The 23,162-nt window shown below is 47.0% G+C and overlaps 1 pseudogene; it reads right to left on the reverse strand.

The window, feature by feature from the left end:
• Positions 1-5,063: 5,063 nt before the first annotated feature.
• LOC135278106 (5S ribosomal RNA) lies at positions 5,064-5,173 on the reverse strand (annotated as a pseudogene).
• Positions 5,174-23,162: the final 17,989 nt, after the last annotated feature.

Genomic DNA, 23,162 nt, shown 5'->3' on the forward strand with positions numbered 1-23,162 from the left:
CTGTGCCCGGCCAGAATACATTTTCAAACTGTTTGTCACTGGGATATTTTTGCTGAGTCTTAGAGTATATGCATTCTTCACATTTTCTAGATTCTGCTCAGATTTTAAAAAACTTTCTATTTGAAATAATTATAGGTTCACAGGAAGCTGTGAAAATACAGGTAGATTCAGTGCTTCCTCCAGTTTCCCCTGGTGGGTACAGCCTTTGCAAACATAGTGCAGGATCAAAGCCGGGCTTGACACCGGTTTGAGGTGTGTGCAGTTCTGTTGAGCACGTGGCGGGTTAGGACAAGCAGCACCAAAGCCAGGCTGGAACTCCTCCAGCCCCACGACAATCCTCCTGTCCTGCCTTTTCACAGTTCTCCTCCCACCTCGGCCCCCCGTCATCACTCACCTGGTTGCTTATCTTTTCTTCATTTTTGTAGTTTCATCATTTCAAGGACTTTATATAATGGAATCATACAGCATGTGACTTTTGATATTGGCATTTTCCACTCAGCCTAATGCCCTTGAGACACACCCAAACTGCTGCAGGTATTAAGCGTTAGTTCTTTTTTCTGCTGAGTAGGGGCCACGGTACAAGTGCATCTCAGCTTGTCTAAACATCCACCTGTGTAGGACATGTGAGCTGTTGCCAGTTTTTGGCTATCACAAATAAGGCCGTCATCAACAGTTGTGCAGAAGCTTTTGTGTGGGTATACATCTCCATTTCTCTGGTATGAATGCTCAGGACTGGTTGTATAATAGGTGTATCTTTCTTCCTTTTTTTTTTTTGAGATGGAGTTTCACTCTTGTCGCCCAGGCTGGAGTGTAATGGTGAGATCTTGACTCATTGCAACCTCTGCCTCCTGGGTTTCAAGTGAATCTCCTGACTCAGCCTCCCGAGTAGCTGGGATTACAGGCACATGCCACCATGCTTGGCTAATTTTGTATTTTTAGTAGAGATGGGGTTTTACCATGTTGGCCAGGTTGATCTTGAACTCCTGACCTCAGGTGATCCACCTGCCTCATCCTCCCAAAGTGCTGGGATTACAGGTGTGAGCTACCGTGCCCGGCCGGCTGTATCTTTCATTGGTGACTATCCTTTTACATTTCCACTAGCAGTGTATGAGAGATCCAGTTTTTAATGCATCCTCACCTGTGTTTGGTATTGTCACTGTTTCTAATTTTAGCTACTATAATAGGTGTGTGGTGATTCTCATTGTGTTCTTTTTCTTTTCTTTGTTTTGAGACAGTCTCACTTTGTCACCCAGGCTGGAGTGCAGTGGCATGAACATGGCTCAGTACAGCCCTGACCTCCTGAGTGCAAGTGATTCTCTCGCCTCAGCCTCTTGAGTAGCTGGAACCACAGATGCATGCTACCACGCCTGGCTAATTTTTGTATTTTTGGGTTTCGCCATGTTGCTCAGGCTGGTCTCGTACTCCTGAGCTCAAGCGATCCACCTGCGTTGGCCTCCCAGAGTTCTGGGATTACATGCATGAGCCACTGTGCCCGGCCTCATTGTGTTCTTAATGTTCATTTCTCTAATTGCTAATGATGTGGAGCATCTTTTCACGTGCTCACCGTCCATATGTCCTTTTTAGTGAAATGTCTCTTCATATGTTTTGCTCAGTTTTAATTGGATTTTTTAAAATGACCATTGAGTTGTGAGAGTTCTTTATGTATTCTAGATAGGAGACCTTTGTCAGACAGGCAATCTGCAGATACTGCCTCCCTGTCTGTAGTTTGTCTTCTCATCCTCTTAACAGTCTTTTGCAGAGCAGCAGATTTGACTTTTTTTTTTGAGACAGAGTTTCACTCTTGTTACCCAGGCTGAAGTGCAATGGCGCGATCTCGGCTCACCGCAACCTTTGCCTCCTGGGTTCAGGCAATTCTCCTGCCTCAGCCTCCTGAGTAGCTGGGATTACAGGCACGCACCACCGTGCCCAGCTAATTTTTGTATTTTTAGTAGAGATGGGGTTTCACCATGTTGACCAGGATGGTCTCGATCTATTGACCTCGTGATCCATCCGCCTCGGCCTCCCAAAGTGCTGGGATTACAGGCGTGAGCCACCGCACCCGGCCCAGATTTGACTTTTGGTGAAGTCCCACTACTGATTTGTTTTTCTTTTATGGATTGTGCTTTGGTGTCAGGGCTAAGAAATCTTCCCAAGCCCTACCTAGTTTCTGAAGATTTTCTCTCTCTCTCTTTTTTTTCTTCTGAAAGTTTTGTAGTGCTGTGTTTAAATCTGAGATCCATTTTGAGGTAACTTTTATATGAAGTGTGAGGTTGAGGTTAATTTGTGGATTTCCAATTTGTTGAAATAACCACTGTTCCTCCATTGAGTCACTTTTGCACCTTTGTCAAAAATTCTTTGGCTGTACTTTTTTTTTTTTTTGAGACAGAGTCTTACTGTCTCCAGGCAGGAGTGCAATGGCGTGATCTTGGCTCACTGCAACCTCCACCTCCTGGGTTCAAGTGATTCTTCTGCCTGAGCCTCCTGAGTAGCTGGGACTACAGGCATGCACCACCACACTAAGCTAATTTTTGTATTTTTAGTAGAGATGGGGTTTCACCGTGTTGACCAGGATGGTCTTGATCTCTTGACCTCCTGATCTGCCTGCCTTGGCGTCCCACAGTGCTGGGATTACAAGCATGAGCCGCCGCGAATGCCCAGCTGTACTTCTGTGCATCTATTTCTAGCTCCTCTGTTCTGTTCCATTGATCTGTGTGCCTGTCACTCCACCAACAGCACGTGGTCTTGGTTAGCGGAGATAGTAAGTCCTAAAGTTTCATGGAGGGATTCCTTCCACTTTATTCTTCTTTTTCAGAATCTTTTTCTTTTTGCTATTCTAGTTCCTTTCCTCTCCATATGAATTTTAGAATAAACTTGTCTATATCTACAAAAAAATTTGCTAAGATTTCGACAGGATTTGGGTTGAAGCGATATGTCATCGTGGGAAGAATTGGTATCTTGATGATGTTGAATCTCATCTATGAACATGATGTGTCTATTTAAATCTTTGATTTCTTTTGTCAGTGTTTTGCAGCTTTTTGCATACAAATTTTATACATGCTTTGTTAGTTTTTTTCCCCCTAAGCATTTATTTTTTTTTGAGTGATTGTAAATGGTGTTGTATGTTAAATTTCAGTTTCCATCTGCAATTTTGCTTAACTCACTTTAATTAGTTCCAGGATTAAAAATATAAGTTCCTGGGCTGGGTGTGGTGATGCGTGCCTGTAGTCCCAGCTACTCGGGAGGCTGAGGCAGGAGAATTGCTTGAAGCTGGTGGAGGCTGCGGTGAGCCGAGGTCTCACCACTCTACTCCAGAGCAAGACTCTGTCTAAAAAAAAATAATAAAAAAAGTTCCTTTGGATTTTCTGTTGGCCATCATGACATCTACAAACGAGGACCGTTTCATTTCTTCCTTTCTGATTTGCATGCGTTTTTATTTCTTAGGTGAGCCCAGTCTAATCATGTGGACAAGATGGAAGAAGAGTCAGGAGAGACTGGAAGCAGGAGTGGCAAGACGCACAGGTGCTGGCTTTGAACATGACGTCCATTCTTCCCTTTCACGTAATGTTGCATGCCTGTTGGTCAGATTTTCTGGATTTCCTCCTTATGATACCTCTCACAGTGGGAAGTTATGCATCACCACACTTTAAAACTCTGAGTATCCAGGTGATGTACCCCGGGCCGATGAAGTGTGCACAGAGTGAACGTGAGCCATTTCCAGGCAGATGCTTTTGCAGCTGGTATGGGGATGGCCTCTATTCTTGGCCACAAGACTGGACGTGCTTTGGATAGAGATGCTCTGGGCTCCTGTTCTGGAGGAAGGTGTCATGGAGCAGTGCTGCACTTGGCGCTGGAGAGTGTGGCTGCTAGAAAAAGCTATCGTGGGTTGTTGGTCATGACCAATGCCCGCTTCCTTCTTGATATCCAGGTCGCTGTATTTCCACCTTGCTCATCCTGCTCCGTGTGATGGAAAGGCTGGTCTCTGTTGCCTGCATCTGTGAGGCTTCCTTTCCTTCTGGCTTCTCGTTAGGCTCAGCCAATGGGTGGCCCCGGTGGGACAGTGGAGAGGGAGGAGAGAGTGCCCAGGGTGTTTATCCCCTGGCTTTTCCCTGCCAGGTGGTGGGTTAGGGATGGCCGTGTTCCTCTCCCTGAGATCTCAGTGAGCCGGTAGGCACCACTCCCCTCGCCCCTCGGGCACAGAGGTAATGGCCTTCTGCTGTCGCTTCATCAGGTCAAACCTTCATCTCCCTTAACTTCACCACTTCATTAAACCCCTCAATTACTCCCTGAGACCTGACTGGTACCCTGGGGATTGTTGCAGCGTGGATGAAACAAGTGAGAATGAGCCCATCACGTGGTCGCTGCTCCTGGAGGGACCTTCAGAACCGGTCCCTTCAGTGGGAAGGGCAGGTGCTAGAGAGCATCGTGGGAATAAGGGTCAACACAGCACGTTCTGCCTGCTGAGGGTATGTGCTGCACTGCAGCGATCATGTATTTGCAAACAAATGTTTGACTTGAATTTGCAATCATTCTTATGATGTGCTGAGTCCTGAAAAAGGCTTGTTATCTCAAAATTATAGGAAAGAAAACTGCCAATTTGGGAACTTCATGACATCCTACAGGCCACCTACAAGGAGGCATGTAGCCATGTTCATAGCTGTGGTAAGCAGAATTTCTAAAATTACCCTCAGAGATGCCCCACTCCGCCCCCTGCAACTGCTCAGCAGGAGGAAATACCCCCTTGTTATCTCACGTCCTGTGGCACAGGCAGTAATGAGATCAGCCTGGGCTACCTGGGCGGGGTGGCTACTGTTATCGCAGGAGCCCCTAACAGCTGGGAGGGAGCTCAAGAAAGGGCTGTGGGCAGAAGTTGGAGAGATTCAAAGAATGAAGATTCCCTGCACCGCGCTGCTTCAGTAAGCTGAGAAAGTTTCCCATTTCGTCACGTGTCCCTGCCTGATCTGGTGACCAGAAAAGCTATGCAAACAAATGTAGGGCAAATTCAGGAGGGTGGAGGCTATTCTTTTTTTTTAAAAATTTATATTATATATATATTTTATATTTTAAGCCTACAGCACCCAGTTTTCCCAGGTGGCCTCCCATCCAAGATACTAACCAGGCCCGACCCTGCTTAGCTTCCGAGAGCAGGTGCGTTCAGGGTGGTATGACCGTAGATGGCTATTCTTTTGGCTGGCAGCAGCCTGAAGGACATGGTGGCTGTTGCTCCTTTAGACTGGAGAATCTCTGCTGTGAAACTGGCACCTGGAGTGTATTCGAGGCCCTCAGTCTCCTAGACAGGGCCATGTGGGGTTGCCACGCCATGCCATAGCATGATGGTAACTTTTCCTGAGTTTCCAAATAGGACTGACACTAGTCTCCCCGTGAGCTCTGGTGTCAACGAAGCTCTGAGCTACTTGACTCAGTGGAATAGAGAAAGCTCCTTTATTCATGGAAAGTTGCGCCAAGTCACCTGCACATGGGAAGAGTCAAATTCCAATTTCAGCTGAATGTGTCACGTGTGGTCACAATGGAGAATGAGGGACTCATTGCTACTACAAAATAATTCAAAAAGGCGTGTTCTTCAGACAGTGGGTGGATATGTTAGAACCTGGAACTTAGCATTTCTAATTTTTTTGGCTCAATATGAGTTTATGCTATTCATGCATGTGACCTATTTAGCAATCTGTGCTCTTTTAAAGGTCTGCAATGCTGGTGCTCATTTTCAATCATTTGTTCAAATTATTGTGTATTGCTTGATTGATGGTAGAACTTCCTCTTTCTTTGAGACAGAGTCTTGCTCTGTCTCAAAAAAAGATGGTATAATTAAAAGTTGCAAACTGAAGGAGATAGAGACACAAAAAATCCTTCAAAAAAATCAATAAATCCAAGAGCTGGTTTTTTGAAAAGATCAACAAAATAGACAGACCACTAGCCAGATTAATAAAAAAGAAAAGAGAGAATAACCAAATAGATGCAATAAAAAACAATAAAGGGGATATCACCACAGATTCCACAGAAATTCAAACCATCATCAAAGATTATTACAAACTACTCTATGGACATAAACTAGGAAACCTGGAAGACATGGATAAATTCCTGGACACTTGCCTCCTCCCAACCCTAAACCAGGAAGAAGTCGAAACCCTGAATAGACCAATAACAAGGTCTGAGGTCGAGGCAGCAATTAAGAGCCTACCACCCAAAAAAAGCCCAGGTCCAGATGGGTTCACAGCCGAATTCTACCAGACATACAAAGAGGAGCTGGTACCATTCCTTCAGAAACTATTCCAAATAATCCAAAAAGAGGGAATCCTTCCCAAATCATTTTATGAGACCAACATCATCCTGATACCAAAACCCGGCAGAGATTCAACAAGAAAAGAAAACTACAGGCCAATATCCATGATGAACATAGATTCAAAAATCTTCAATAAAATACTGGCAAGCCGATTGCAACAGCACATCAAAAAGCTTATCCACCATGATCAAGTAGGATTCATCCCGGGGATGCAAGGCTGGTTCAACATACGCAAGTCTATAAATGTAATTCACCACATAAACAGAACCAAAGACAAAAACCACATGATCATCTCAATAGATGCAGAGAAGGCCTTCAACAAAATTCAACGGCACTTTATGCTAAAAACTCTCAATAAACTAGGTATTGATGGAATGTATCTCAAAATAATAAAGCTATTTATGACAAACCAACAGCCAATATCATACTGAATGGGCAAAAACTGGAAGCATTCCCTTTGAAATCTGGCACTAGACAAGGATGCCCTCTCTCACCACTCCTATTCAATATAGTACTGGAAGTTCTAGCCAGAGCAATCAGGCAAGAAAAAGAAATAAAGGGTATTCAAATAGGGAAGGAGGAAGTCAAATTGTCTCTATTTGCAGACGACATGATTGTATATCTAGAAGACCCCATCGTCTCAGCCCAAAATCTCCTGAAACTCATAAGCAACTTCAGCAAAGTCTCAGGATACAAAATCAATGTGTAAAAATCACAAGCATTCCTATACACCAATAACAGACTTAAAGAGAGCCAAATCAAGAACAAACTGCCATTCACAATTGCTACAAAGAGAATAAAATACCTAGGAATACAACTAACAAGGAACGTAAAGGACCTCTTCAAGGAGAACTACAAATCACTGCTCAACGAAATAAGAGAGGACACAAACAGATGGAGAAACATTCTATGTTCATGGTTAGGAAGAATCAATATCGTGAAAATGGCCATACTGCCCAAAGTAATTTACAGATTCAACGCTATCCCCATCAAGTTACCAATGACCTTCTTCACAGAACTGGAAAAAACCACCTTAAACTTCATATGGAACCAAAAGAGAGCCCACATAGCCAAGTCAATTCTAAGCAAAAAGAACAAAGCTGGAGGCATCACTCTACCAGACTTCAAACTATACTACAAGGCTACAGTAATCAAAACAGCATGGTACTGGTACCAAAACAGACATATAGACCAATGGAACAGAACAGAGGCCTCAGAGGCAACACAACATATCTACAACTATCTGATCTTTGACAAACCTGACAAAAACAAGCAATGGGGAAAGGATTCCCTGTTTAATAAATGGTGCTGGGAAAACTGGCTAGCCATGTGCAGAAAGCAGAAACTCAACCCCTTCCTGACACCTTACACTAAAATTAACTCCAGATGGATTAAAGACTTAAACATAAGACCTAACACTATCAAAACCCTAGAAGAAAATCTAGGCAAAACCATTCAGGAAATAGGTGTAGGCAAGGACTTCATGACCAAAACACCAAAAGCATTGGTAACAAAAGCCAAAATAGACAAATGGGACCTAATCAAACTCCACAGCTTCTGCACAACAAAAGAAACAATCATTAGAGTGAATTGGCAACCAACAGAATGGGAAAAAATTTTTGCAGTTTACCCATCTGACAAATGGCTGATATCCAGAATATACAAAAAACTAAAACAGATTTACAAGAAAAAAACAAGCCCATTCAAAAGTGGGCGAAGGATATGAACAGATACTTTACAAAAGAAGACGTACATGAGGCCAACAAACGTATGAAAAAATGCTCATCATCACTGCTCATTAGAGAAATGCAAATCAAAACTACATTGAGATACCATCTCACGCCAGTTAGAATGGCGAGCATTAAAAAATCTGGAGAAAACAGATGCTGAAGAGGATGTGGAGAAATAGGAACACCTTTACACTGTTGGTGGGAGTGTAAATTAGTTCAACCATTGTGGAAAACAGTGTGGCGATTCCTCAAGGACCTAGAAATAGAAATTCCATTTGACCCATCAATCCCATTACTGGGTATATATCCAAAGGATTATAAATCGTTCTACTATAAGGACACATGCACACGAATGTTCACTGCAGCACAGTTTACAATAGCAAAGACCTGGAACCAGCCCAAATGCCCATCGATGATAGACTGGACAGGGAAAATGTGGCACATATACACCATGGAATATCATGCAGCCATCAAAAATGATGAGTTTACGTCCTTTGTAAGGACATGGATGAACCTGGAAACCATCATTCTCAGCAAACTGACACAAGAACAGAAAATCAAACACTGCATGTTCTCACTCATAGGCGGGTGTTGAACAATGAGAACACATGGACACAGGGAGGGGAGCACTACACACTGGGGTCTGTTGGGGGGAAATAGGAGAGGGACAGCAGGGGGTGGGAAGTTGGGGAGAGATAGCATGGGGAGAAATGCCAGACATAGGTGAAGGGGAGGAAGGCAGCAAATCACACTGCCACGTATGCACCTGTGCAGCAATCTTGCATGTTCTTCACATGTACCCCAAAACCTAAAATACTATTAAAAAAAATAAAAATAATAAAGGTATGTGAAAGACAAAAAGTAAAAAATAAAGTTTTACCCACCAAAAAAAAAAAAATTTTAAAAAAAAGTTGCTTATACACACGTAGAGACTTTGGACAGCATGAACCACGCATTTGAGGAATTAAAAAAATACAATAAAATATACAGTAAAAAATAAACAGAAGTATAAGTTTTTTTGTTTTGTTTTGTGACAGAGTCTTGCTCTATTACCCAGGCTGGAGTGCAATGGCGTAATCTCAGCTCACTGCAGCCTCCGCCTCCTGGGTTCAAGCAATTCTCAATTCTCCTGCCTCAGCCTCCCGAGTAGCTGGGACTACATTTGCGCACCACCACACATGACTTATTTTTATATTTTTAGTAGAGACGGGGTTTCACCACGTTGGCCAGGCTGGTCTTGAACTCGTGACCTCGTGATTCACCCACCTCAGCCTCCCAAAGTGCTGGTATTATAGGCACGAGCCACCATGCCTGGCCTGTGGTAGAACTTTTTAAAAGATGATATAATTAGGTTGGGCATAGGGGATCACACTTGTAATCCCAGCACTTTGGGAGGCTGAGGTGGGCAAATTGCTTGAGCCCAGGAGGCGGAGGTTGCGGTGAGCCGAGATCGCGCCATTGCACTCCAGCCTGGGTAACAAGAGTGCAACTCTGTCTCAAAAAAAAAAAAAAAAAAAAAAAAAAAATATATATATATATATATATATATATATATATGGCATAATTAAAAGTTGCTTATAGATACCCAGAGACCTTGGACAACATGAACCTGTGCATTTGAGGAATTAAAAACATACAACAAAAATAAATAGAAATATAACTGAAAGCCCATTTGCTCTTGTTCACCGTGAGAAGGAAGCTCTGCCAGGTGGCGGTCATGCATTAAGGACAATTGCACAACAGAAATAAGCTGCAGCACGTTTCTTTGATCCACTCAAATAAATCAGTTTGTGGTAATAAAGTGTTTCCTTTCCTTTTGAAAAAGTCATGAAAACCATGTCACCTGTAGAATCTATTGTTTCACTAATCTCTTACAACTTTCTTGACTATTCTTGGGAAGAAAAGCTTTTCCTCTTGAAATAGCCCCTTTCTTACTTTAAGCCCTAACAACTTGCAAATGTCAGTGAAAGAACAATGGCCTTAGCTGGGCACGGTGGTGCATGACTGTAATCCCAGCACTTTGGGAGGCTGAGGCGGGTGGATCACGAGGTCAGGAGTTTGAGAGCAGCCTGACCAACATGGCGAAACCCCGTCTCTACTAAAAATACAAAATTAGCTGGGCGTGGTGGTGCATGTCTGTATCCCAGTCACTCAGGAGGCTGAGGCAGCAGAGTCACTTGAACCGGGGAGGTGGATGTTGTGGTGAGCCGAGATGGTGCCATTCTACCCCAGCCTGGGCAAGAAGAGTGAAACTCCGCCTCAAAAAAAAAAAAGAAAAAAAAAGAACAAAGGCTTTTCACAGAGAAGCTGCCATGGAGGAAAATCGGTGGAGGTGCAGCTGTTTGATGAGGGCTTTCTTGGTGGCATGCCAGCAGTCACCCTGCCCTTTCCATGTGGCGGGCACAGCCTCAGAGGCAGTGAAACTGCCTCCCTAAGTGGCTTTTCCTAGGTGGGAAGACAGAGTTTTGAGGCTGCAAGGAAGTTGGCAAAGCCTGGAAACCATTGCTGGACTCTCAGTAAGACTTGGAAATATATTTACATTTCCAAATTGATGTGGTCCAAAGGCTACCACATCACATCACCTGTCCTTGGCTATAGGGAAGTTGGAGCCTGGGAGAGTGTGTAATGAGGAGTAGGAAAGGGATGAACGATCCAGTAAATGCCTGTGGGAAGTTGCCTCCTCAGTGGGGTGAAAATGTTAGAGTCCTGCCTTTCACCAAATAACACGAGTAAATTCTAGACGAAATACATTCTGAAAATGGAAAACTAAACTTGAAAAAATGCTAAAAGAAAATGTAAGGGGATATTTTCATGACTTTGGGGTCAGAAAGGATTTACTAGGCAAGACTCAAAATCCAATAGCCATAGAGGAAATGATAGAGTTGACCAACGAAACCAAAGCAAAACAGAAACCCAAACCACTTCTTTTTTTTAATTTTTAAATTTTTAGTAAGGATCTATCACTTTTGTATAAAAGTATAATCTACAAGAACCTATATTTAATCATTCCCTTCAAACATCTGCCCAGAAATAGATCCTAAATCTAGAAAACGTGCTTTGAGAAAAACATGATTTTGGAATTTTACCAACAGATGTGAATTCCAGGTGAGGTTTCAGTTACTCACTGGGTGATCTTGAGCAGGTAACCTCTTTTAATGCCTAAGATTTTTACTTCTAAAAAATTAGAAATAATAATACCTATGTCATAGAGATGCTATGTAAGAGACAACATGTGTAATTGTTGGTGATCAATAAATGTTCCTTCCCTTTCCCTCCTTGAACCAAACCACTTCTGATTACTGAATGAAAGCAAAGTTCAAGCACAAGCCAAAGAGCCAGAGAAAACACCTGCCACACATGTGCCACAGAAAGGATCATAGCCGGAATAGTTGAAGAGTTCACACCCATCAATGAAAGAAGAAGATAAATGATGAAAGTAGCAGCAAAGTCAAGCCCAAGGGGAAAAAAAATTACTCCTAATGACCAACACTGCAAAGATGTTCACCCTCACTAAAAATGAGGGGAACGTAAATACAAACATCTGTGAGATGCCATGGTTCACTGGTTAGACTGGACAACGTTCAGGAGGCTGAGCCTGTATCTGAGGAGGTGGGGCCCAGGGAAAGGTGCCCTCTCACACTCTCCGTGCATTCAAGTGCGACTGCTTGGTGCCATTTTGGCAATGGCCATCAAAATTTGGCAGGATCTGGAAAAGTTAAAAATGTTCATTTTGGACCCAGTAATTCTATTTTTGGAATATGTCTTATAGGAATACTTGCCTATGGACACAAAATGAATAAAGAATAATATATATCTTGCATTATTACACAGTGAAAATTGGAAGCAAACTTTGTGCTCATTAATAGGGGAATAGTAAACAATTTTTGGTACATATATGGATCTTGTGAAATATTACAGGGCACTGCAAAACACAAGTTAGATATATAGATACAGACGTACAGTATTCTCCAATATATATTTGGTGAAATTCTTATTTATCTCAAAAGCAACAAGATAAAATCTCTATGTACAAAGGATCTAGCAGATTACAGGCACTCAGCATGTGCTTGTTGAATGAAATCTATGTAAATGCATAGAAAAAGTTCTGGAAGGTCATGCAGCCAAGTGTCCTCAGCAGTAACCCAGAGAGAGGGGACAGGATTTGGGAGAGAGTGAAGAGGACTTGGACATCATGCATTTCTCTATTGTTTGCATTTTAATTTTGTGACAGTTTTAAGGAAGTTGCAACCTTCCAACAGGAGGTGACTTCACTGTTGTTTACACAGTAAAGATGGTCATGGTAAAGCAGGAAGAGCCGCACGATAAACCTCTCGGACACCGAACTGGGAAGGAAGGCGTGTTTATTCAGCCGGGAGCAGCAGTGGCATAGTTGCCTAACAGCCGAGCTCCCCAACAAAGAAAGTCACTGCCCTTTTAAAGGCTTACAACTCTAGAAATTACATGTGAAAGGGTCTTGATCCATGAAGTAGGTGTGCAGTACGTGACTTAGGTGGGGGTTTGATCCTGTTTAAGTAAGAATAATGCCTTCAGAAAGATTCCTCCATACCACATCCATGATCCACAGAGGGGATTGTGGTTAGTAGTAGGGGTCTTATCCTTAACCCGGCTGGTGGTGCCAACCAGTCCCTCCTCTGGCTAACTTCTAACTTCTCCTTTTGAGATGCAATGTAGAAGGTTGAAGGTGATTAAGGATCTCCTTTCTCACTGGTGCCGGTGACTTCAGAGCAAATGTTGTTTCCCTTCCTGGTGTTTGGGAAAGAAGCCTCAGAGCTGGAAGGCTGGGGAATGCTGGCTGCAGCTGAACGCCCAGGAAGGACGCGGTTTACCTGAGTCAATCCCGCTCACTCATCTCTTCACTCCACCACCAACAACAGTCTGGGTTTTCCTCCCACTGTCCCCAAAATGGTTTTGCTCAGATTACCAAAAACTTCCTAGCGACCAAGTCAAATGGGCATATTTTAGTTCTCATATCACTTGACTGCTCCTCTTTGCAATATTCTCTTAACTTCCATAAAATCATGTAATTCTGGTGTTTTCTTCATCTGAGCTACTTTTTCTCAGTTTCTTTGCAGTTTCTCTCGCCACATGAGGCATACATTCTAGCAGGGGAGGCAGAAAATAAGTGTGCAGGCCAGGCGCAGTGGCTCACGCTCAGGTATTTCTTTATAGCAATGCAAGAGCAGCCCAATACACTCTGTTTCTAACAAACAAACAAACAAACAAAAAACAGAAACAAAAATTAGCCGGGCGCAGTGCTGTGTGTGCTTGTGGCCCCAGCTACACAGGAGCCTGAGGAGGGAGGATCCCTTGAGCCTGGGAGGTTGAGGCTGCAGCAGGCTGTGATCGTGCCACTGCACTCACCACTGCGCTCAGCACCGCGCTCAGCACCACACTCAGCACCGCACTTACCACTTCATTCAGCGCTGAACTCAGCACCACACAGCACCACGCTCAGCACCGCACTCAGCACCGCGCTCAGCACCACGCTCAGCACCGCACTTACCACTTCATTCAGCGCTGAACTCAGCACCACACAGCACCACGCTCAGCACCGCACTCAGCACCGCGCTCAGCACCACGCTCAGCACCGCACTTACCACTTCATTCAGCACTGAACTCAGCACCACACAGCACCACGCTCAGCACCGCACTCAGCACCGCGCTCAGCACCACGCTCAGCACCGCACTCAGCACCCCGCTCAGCACCCCGCTCAGCACCACGCTCAGCACCCCGCTCAGCACCGCGCTCAGCACCCCGCTCAGCACCGCACTCAGCACCCCGCTCAGCACCCCGCTCAGCACCATGCTCAGCACCCCGCTCAGCACCACACTCAGCACCCCGCTCAGCACCCCGCTCAGCACCATGCTCAGCACCCCGCTCAGCACCGCACTCAGCACCGCGCTCAGCACCCCGCTCAGCACCGCACTCAGCACCGCGCTCAGCACCACGCTCAGCACCGCACTTACCACTTCATTCAGCGCTGCACTCAGCACCACACTCAGCACCACGCTCAGCACCGCACTCAGCACTGCACTTACCACTTCATTCAGCACCCCGCTCAGCACCCCGCTCAGCACCGCACTCAGCACCCCGCTCAGCACCCCGCTCAGCACCGCGCTCAGCACCCCGCTCAGCACCGCACTCAGCACCCCGCTCAGCACCGCGCTCAGCACCCCGCTCAGCACCCCGCTCACCACCGCGCTCAGCACCCCGCTCAGCACCGCGCTCAGCACCCCGCTCAGCACCCCGCTCAGCACCGCGCTCAGCACCCCGCTCAGCACCCCGCTCAGCACCGCGCTCAGCACCCCGCTCACCACCGCGCTCAGCACCCTGCTCACCACCCCACTCAGCACCCCGCTCAGAACCGCGCTCAGCACCCCGCTCACCACCGCGCTCACCACCGCGCTCAGCACCCCGCTCACCACCCCGCTCAGCACCCCGCTCAGCACCGCGCTCAGCACCCCGCTCACCACCACGCTCAGCACCCCGCTCAGCACCCCGCTCAGCACCGTGCTCAGCACCGCGCTCAGCACCCCGCTCAGCACCGCGCTCAGCACCCCGCTCAGCACCGCGCTCAGCACCCCGCTCAGCACCCCGCTCAGCACCCCGCTCACCACCCCGCTCAGCACCCCGCTCACCACCGCGCTCAGCACCCCGCTCACCACCGCGCTCAGCACCGCACTTACCACTGCACTCCAGCCTGGGTGGCAGAGCCAGTCCCTGTCCAAAAAAAAAACAAAAAACAGCCAAGCCCTGGGACACAAGAATCTGAAGGCTAGGAAGAGGAAGGGGGCCAGCAAATACGCACGAGCTCAGCAGTCAGGCGAGTGAGGAAAACAGTCTCCCAGGAAGGGCGCAGTCATTGGTGGTTTCAAATGCTGCTGAGAGAGCAGGTGCTCACAAAGCAAAGGATAGGCCGCTGTGTTGGGGATTTTGAGGACATGGGTGGCCTGAAAAAGCTTTTTCATGGAGAGATAGAGACAGAATTCTTACTGGAGTGCAATGAGGAGAAAGTGGGAGGTGAGGGATTGGCCATAATTTGTTGGGGTTCAGTCAAGGAAGCAGCAGCACTGTGTGTGGAGTGGAGTGAGGTCGTGGGGGCAGGGAGTGTTCTGTAAAACTGTGGAGAGGCTCGGGAGGCGAGGGCCCGTGGGAGGGAGGCTGCGGGGTGGGGAGGGGAGGGGAGGGCGGGTGGATGGAGAGAGGGGAAGGGAGGGCAGGAGGAGGGTAAGGAGGGGAAGGCGTGTGGCAGTGTGGGCAGAAAATGAGCACGGTCTCACCAAGGCCACAGGGCTGGGGTGGGCTGTGGAGGTGTCGGGGTGCTGTTTCCTCCGCCTCAGGAGAAATATTCCACCAGTGACGTTTCCGCCTCCCTGGCCCCTCCACTGGGCTGTTTTCTTTCTTCCTTTGTTTTTTGAGATGGAGTCTCTCGCTCCGTCACCCAGGCTGGAGTGCAATGGTGCGATCTCAGCTCACTACAGCCTCTTCTTAGGCTCAAGCGATTCTCTTGGCTCAGCCTCCTGAGTAGCTGGGATTACAGGCACCCGCCACCATGCCCAGCTAATTTTTTTGTATTTTTAGTAGAGATAGGGTTTCCCCATGTTGGCCAGGCTGCTCTCAAACTCCTGACCTCAGGTTATCCACCGGCCTCAGCCTTCCAAAGTGCTAGGATTACAGGCATGAGCCACAACCCCCAGCCCCATTTTCTAATCTCCCTTTAAAATTCCACTCGTGCTACACCTCCCTGAAGCCTTTCTCGAACTTTCCGGTGCTTCCTTCCACCTGGCTGATGGGTCCTGTGTGTGGTCAGGGAGCCCTGTGCGTCTTAGCAGCCCCCACCACTATTGGCGCTGCTCCCCGTGATTAGAAGTCTCCCCAGATGTTTGTAGGATTGGCGCAGATGCTTCCTCCCGAGCTCCTGGAGGGCGGGTACCGTGCGGCTTCATTAATAGGGCCCTGAACGCGCTCTGATGGGGTAGCAGGGAGGGGCAGTCAGTGGCATAAGGCCGGGACCTCCGGCTCTGCGTTCTCACCCACTGCTCCTTTCACTTGTGCTAAAATGACCCCTTAATGTTCATGGAGCCCTACTTCCCAGGAATCAGAAATTCCGGGACTCAGCGAGCACATTCACGCTTGGCTTCTTCAAATCCTTCGTGATACTATGTTTTGGGTCCTTCATCATCTTTGTGAATTATTTTCGTGGAAAGCCCCTCCCAACACTTTAACTGATGTCCTTGGCAAAGGTTTCTCATTTGATCTGCCCTTTGCAGCGTGAAGCGCCAGCACACGCTGTGGCATCAGAGCTGCCAATGTGTAATGCTCTCGTGCGGCTTCGAGGTCTGTGCTCTGGGTAAACCGTGGAGAGACCTGTCAGAGCAGTAGCTTGTAAGTCAGTTATGCCTGGTGTGTGTGTTTAAACAAGGCTAGTAAGGGCACAGCCTGAAGCCCTCTGACCCTGCAGGTGGCAGCGGTGCGTCCTCCCTGAAGCAGGAACAGCTCTGCTCCCAGGGTTCTCTGAAGGCTGCCCTTTGCCTCCAGAGCTTCTTGATGTCACAGAGGAAGCAAAGGCCCCTTCTGTGATCCTGAGGTGCCAGTTTGGCCAGCGAAGACAAAGGGACATTTTAATAAAGTCTCCAGACATTTGCTTAGCCTCAAAATTACTTCTCCAAATTTGCACATTGTGCAACATTGCAGATCTTCAGATGTATTTCTGTGACTGGGAACTGGCTCCAATGTGCCTTATGTTGTAACTTTTCTTTTTGTCATGGGGAGGGAGCAGGAAAAGGATTAGTTGTCTTTTTTCCCCTTCCAGAGAACTGCCAAAGTAATTTCGACTCTTCCTGATGAAGTAAGTTTTAAAATTGTGGCTCTCCTGAGGTTCATTTGGAAAAAGACGGAGCGATTCTGAGAAACCAGTGGTGGGGGCTGCCAAGACGCTCATTTCCCTGGCTATGACTCTGTTTCCTTGCACCAGGGTCGGCATGGGGAGCCGGTGTGCAGACTCGGAGTGTTTCAGACACTTGTCCTTGCTGCCTGGCTCAGTACCTTCACTTTCAATTGCTGATTGTAATCCGGATCTAAGAGAACTGTTCCGTAGACTCCTCTCCGCCACCCGCCCTGCGCTTAGGATGCCTTTTGTGCCGGTGGGGGAGGCTTTCCTTCTGTTGGGTGGCGCCTGGGCAAGCTTGGCTCAGGCTGGTTTTAGAGGTGCTATTTCTGGGAACTAGAGATTGCCACACCCCAGTATTGCATCTCGTTAGCCACATCCCAGGGTTTGGAGATAGACAGGGAAGGGGCATGGAGGAGGATCAGAAAGGATTACTCACGGGCCATAGGAACCCTAGAATGTCAGAGCTGCACGTTGCTTTTAGACAGAATTGTGGAGTACAGGGGCAGAAGTGATGGAGGCCGCCTGACACGGAGGCGGGGCAGTTCAGGTGGTGTGTACCGACCCCAGACCCCGCCTTGGGAGCAGCTTCATACTCCTTGTGGATATGGGTAATGCAGCAATTTTGAAATGGAAGTTTAGGGATGTTTGGAAAAGAGCAGCCCCGAGGCCACCTTCCTGGGCGCTTCCTTACCACTACCAGAGGGTAAGAACATTTAGCCTCCAAGTCTCTGGAGTCTCCGTTCTGCTGTATGCAAAACGTGGCTATGGCGAGGAAGTAATGGGATCGTATGCTGAGCAAGGCCTAACAGTTGCCGGTGGCCGAAGTAAGTGCATGCACCACCATCTACACAATTCTTTTATTTGAAAGCTGAGCACAGCAAAGCCTAGATGAGCTTAGGAGATTTGCCCAACAGCACAGCTCTCAATGGCAGACTCAGGAACAGACCATCTCTCCTGACCTTTTCCCATTTCGTCTGCTGCACTTAAAATCTTTTGTTTATATCCTCATAAAAGAGTAAAGTGAAATGTTTTAATTAAAAGTTTTTCATAGCCTGGGCAACATGGTGAAACCCTATCTCCACAAAGAAGACAGAAAAATAAGAATTAGCTGGGGGTAGTGGCGCACACCTGTAATCCATCCCAGCTACTCAGGGGGCTGAGGTTGGAAGATCACCTAAGTCCAGGAGGCGGAGGTTGCAGTGAGCTGTGATTGCACCACTGCATTCCAGCCTAGGTGACAGAATGAGACCCTGTCTCAAACAAAAGTTTTTTCCCCCATGGTTGCCCCTTTCAACTTCAAAGTAGTTTAAGTGTGGAAATCAGAGATTTCACGGTGAGCATCTGCAAGCAGGAGGTGGTGGCGTGGCCAGTCCGCCCAGGTTCTGATGTTGTGGAGACACCGTCCTTGTGGAAACCTTCTCTGGGGTTGCTCTGTGCAATTTCCCGAAGTGTGGGCTGGGAACAAAGGAGGAAAGTCACTGTCCCTTTCCTCTCGTTGTTCATGCCTCTGGGGAAGGCAGATTAGGAAGTAAACTGTTGACAACGTTGCTTAATGAATCAGTGCAGACACAGTACAGGGCCTGACTGTGGCCAGCGCTCCGTGAGTGGCAGTGGTTAATTTTGAGTGCCTTGCACACGGGCGCAAGCTATTGGTGCAAGACAGGCTGGCGCCAGGCACCCAATGTTGGCTTCACACAATGCCATCTTCCTGGTGTGCTAAGGCCATGTGGGAAAACAAAGTTGAGCAGTGGCGATGGATAATATCCTTGCTGCACGCTTTGGGGATTGCCAGGAATTCTCATACTGAGCGTGGAAGTGAAGAACACAGACTCCAGAATCGGATTTTCTGAGCCTGAGTCCTGACTCGGCCGCTTCCTGGCTGTGTGGTGTTGGGAAGGTTACTGAACTCCCGAAGCTCCATTAGGTCATTTGAACAAGGGTAAAAATAGCGTCTATTTCAAGGGATGGGATGAGATAACAGTTGGAAAGTTCCTAGAAGTGTCGACCAGCACAGAATAAGGAAATGGTTAATGCCAGCCGTCGTTGTTACTATATTCGTTATATCTCTGGACCCCTCCCTGTATAGCCAGATAGGCAGGGTAGGTGGCGGTGCTCTGTTTTATTGGTGGCCGTGGCCATGTGACTTACACAAGGTCGTGGAGCTAAAAAGGAGAATCACAGTCTCCTGAGCCCCATTTTAGTGCCTCACATATTTTGGCGTTTTGAGTCTCTAAAGACAGGAAGTAGTTGGTGTGTAACCCCACAAAGGTAAAATGAAACCCAAAGGGTGAGGGTTGCGTTTCCTCCTCTAGCACTAATGCCTGACCGCACCATTCCTGGGCTGTGAATCCTGAGGACAGCTCTGGCTTCTCCCAGGCTACATACGCTTTCTGCTCATCGATTTGTCTGTTTCCATGAGACTCAGTTATGAAACTAGTGCCACAGGCTATTCCATGAAAATAAATGGTATTGTGGTCAAATAATTTGGGAAATAGAGCTACCAGATTTCGATTTAGAAATGCACGATGTATATTGGTATACCGAAGGTTTGTGCACAGGATCACATTCCACACTACATCTATTGTTATTCCACCCAACTAGTGCTGAGGGGAGGATGCTTTGGGAAACACGGTGAGGCTGATTTATCTCCTGTGCTAGAACCTAGGTATGCAGTTTCTCCCATTCATCCGCTAGTCTGTAGCTAGTGGTGGAATCCCTGCCTCACGCTGGGCAGCTGTACCCTCATGGGCTCGCGGGCATTCAGTGAGTAATCCGATAAAATAAATATACAATTAGAAACAGAGAGAACGACTTAGAACACTATTCTGTAGTATCACTCAGCAGGGAGATGGATGTGTTCGGGGAGAGAGTGGGAGGAGCTTCGGGGAGAGAGCCTGCTGGGAGGAGAAAGGGACGTGTGCAGAGGCAGGGGACTGGGAGGGCCACCGCAGAGGGGAGTGGAGGCCGGTGTGACAGCAGCGGCATCGGGGTGGGGCTGACATGCAGGCCAGGCCCTGCAGCAGAGCCTCATTTGCGTGGTTAAGAACCATGGGGAACCAATGAACTGGCCAGGGCTGGGACTGTGGTGGGGTGAGTGATGGACTTGCCTCAGGCACAAATTTAAGGAGTCCCCAAAACTCAATAATCAAGATAAACAATGCAATATTTAAAAAAATCAGTATTAGTGCCAAAAAATCCAGGATGAACAAAATATCAAACTTCTAGGCGAAGAGAGGATCTCACAGTTCCATGACAGGCCTGTGGCAAAAGGGAAGACGTAGCCCCAAGTATGTCCCCCTTATCTGTGGTTTGCCTTCTGCAGTTTAAGTTACCTGCAGTCTGAAAATACTAAATGGAAAATTCCAGAAATAAACAACTTACACGTTTTAAGTTGCATGTCATTCTGAGTAGCGTGATGAAATCTCAGACTGTCTTGGGTTGGGATGTGAATCATCTCTTTACCCAGTCACTGATCTCATCTGCTCCTTGACAGCCAATCATCATGGCTTGATGACCCAGGATTGCCTGGAGCAGGTGAGTCTCCTCACGGATGTCCAGAAGGTCAGAAGAAGCCCACACCATTCTCCGAGCTTCATCTCACCTTACAGGCATTTTGCCATCACAAGAAGAGGGCGGAGCACGCTACAAGAAGATAATTCGAGAGGCAGAGAACCACATTCACTTTACTTTCATTACAGTATATTGTTAGAGTTCTCCTTTTTTTACATGGAATCTTGCTGTGTTGCTCAGGCTGGAGTGCAGTGGTGTGATCTCGGCTCACTGTAACCTCCACCTCCTGGGTTCAAGCGATTCTCTTGCCTCAGCCTCCCATGTAGCTGGGACTACAGGCACGTGCCACTATGCCTGGCTAATTTTTGAATTTTTAGTCAAGACAGGGTTTCACCATGTTGGCTACGTTGGCTCGAACTCCGGACCTCAGGTGATCCGCCTGCCTTGGCCTCCCAAAGTGCTAGGATTATAGGCGTGAGCCACTGCGCCCGTCTTGTTAGAGTAGTTCTATTTTGTTATTAGTTACTGTTAATCTCTTACCATGTCTAATTTATTCATTAAACTTTATCATAGGTATGTATGTACAGAAAAAAACAATATAGGGAATTTGGGGGTCTTGGAATGTATCCTCCTGGATAAGGGGGCTCCTGCATACCACGGGGTTTCACCATGTTGGCCAGGCTGGCCGTATTACTTCTATTAGTAGCAAAACATTATCCCCTGTTCCACAGGTTTCTTTGTGGCAGGAATATACGGAGCCTTCATGTCTTATCTGCAGGTTGAATCTTCACAGAAGACTGTAATGTGCAGTATTTCCCAGCAAACTCAACTCAACCGCACATCAAAGGATCACACTGTATGATCAAGTTGGATTTATCCCTGGGGATGCAAAGATGTTTCAACATACAAAAATCAATTACTGTGACATACTACATTAATGGAAAGAAAGACAAAATCACACTTCACAAAATTCAACATCCTTTCCCGATAAAAACCGTCAATGAGATAGAAATAGGAGAAAATTACCTCAATATGATAAAGGCTATGAAGGAATAGTCCACAGCTATCGTGACGCTTAACGTTGAAAAACTGAGGGGGAGCGTGTGTGCACGTGTCCGGATCTCCTCACCGAGGCACCGACCGGCTCTCCCCGGCCAGCGTGCAGGCAGAGTCCTCGGGACGGCTGCATGGACACCGGGCAGCAAGGGGGCCCTTTAGTGAGGACGACTGTTAGAGCACAGCCACTTACCGAGGACGCCTACTCTCACCGCTTTTATTCAACGTGGTACTGGAAGTCCAAGCCAGGGCAATTAGGCAAGAGAAAAATAAAATACATCCAAACTGGAAACCAAAAAATACAATTACATCTGCACATGGCAGGATCTTCCATGTAGAAACCCTAGAGACTCCACTGAGAAACCGTTAGAACTAGTATATGAATTCAGCAAAGTTGCAGAACACAAAATCAATGCATAATAATCACTGGCACTCTTTTCTGTTGAGAGAGTCTCACTCTGTTGCTCAGGCTGCAGTACAGTGGTGTGATCTTGGCTCACTGCAGCCTCCGCCTCCTGGGTTTAAGCGATCCTCTGCCTCAGCCCCCTGAGTAGCCGGCACTACAGGCATGCACCACCACACCTTGCTAATTTTTGTGTATATATACATTTTTTGGTAGAGATGGGGTTTCACCATGTTGGCCAGGCTGGCCGTATTACTTCTATTAGCAGCAAAACAATACCCCCTGTTCCACAGGTTTCTTTGTGGCAGGGATTCACAGAGCCTTCACGTCTTATCTGCAGGTCGAATCTCCACGGAAGGCTGTAACATGCACTATTTCCCAGGCCGTGTGGTCGCTGAGCTCTTGTCGCCTTCCCCTTGGGCCCACTTCATGACACATGGAGAATTTGCTTCTCTCTGGAAGCCCAGCAATCGACCACCTTGGAGAGAGAAATCTCAGGCCCTCTGCAGGCTTAGCTGGCGGACCACCCTTCACCTGGAGACCCTGACAACATTCGGGCTTGCAAGACTGTCCAGCCCCTTGGAGTGGATGAAGTATTATTTGTAGATACTTTGAACCTGATTACGGTCAAGTCTTGCTAACCTGGAATGGTTCAGTCTCTTCAGTGACTTAAACATTTTCTTTTTTGAGACAGAGTCTGGCCCTGTCGCCCAGGCTGGAGTGCAGTGGCACAATCTCAGCTCACTGCAACCTCTGCCTAATGGGTTCAAGCAAATCTCCTGCCTCAACCTTCAGAGTAGCTGGGATTACAGGTGCACACCACAGCTGTTTTTGTGTCTTTAGTAGAGACAGAGTTTCACCATATTGGCCAGGCTGATCTCGAACTCCTGACCTCTTGATCCGCCCAACTTGGCCTCCGAAGTGCTGGGATTACAGTCATGAGCCACTGTACCTGTCAGAATAGCTAATGGGTGCTGGGCTTAATACCTGGGTGATGGGTTGATCTGTGCAGCAAACCACCATGGCACACGTTTACCTATTTAACAAACCTGCACATCCTGCACATGAATCCCTGAACTTAAATGTTGAAAAAAAAAATTAAAAAATTACATAAAACATGGGAAAAGGTTGTCGTTTTACTTAATAAACACATAGCCTGTACTCTATCTCAGGCTAAGTCCTCTAAAATATTAATTCACTTGATTTCATCATCACAACAGAACGATTATTACTCCCCATTTTGTCCCAAAGTGAGG

This window comes from Aotus nancymaae, unplaced genomic scaffold (assembly GCF_030222135.1).
Source record: "Aotus nancymaae isolate 86718 unplaced genomic scaffold, 86718_ANA_hifiasm-v0.15.2.pri h1tg000036l, whole genome shotgun sequence".
NCBI lineage: Eukaryota > Metazoa > Chordata > Mammalia > Primates > Aotidae > Aotus > Aotus nancymaae.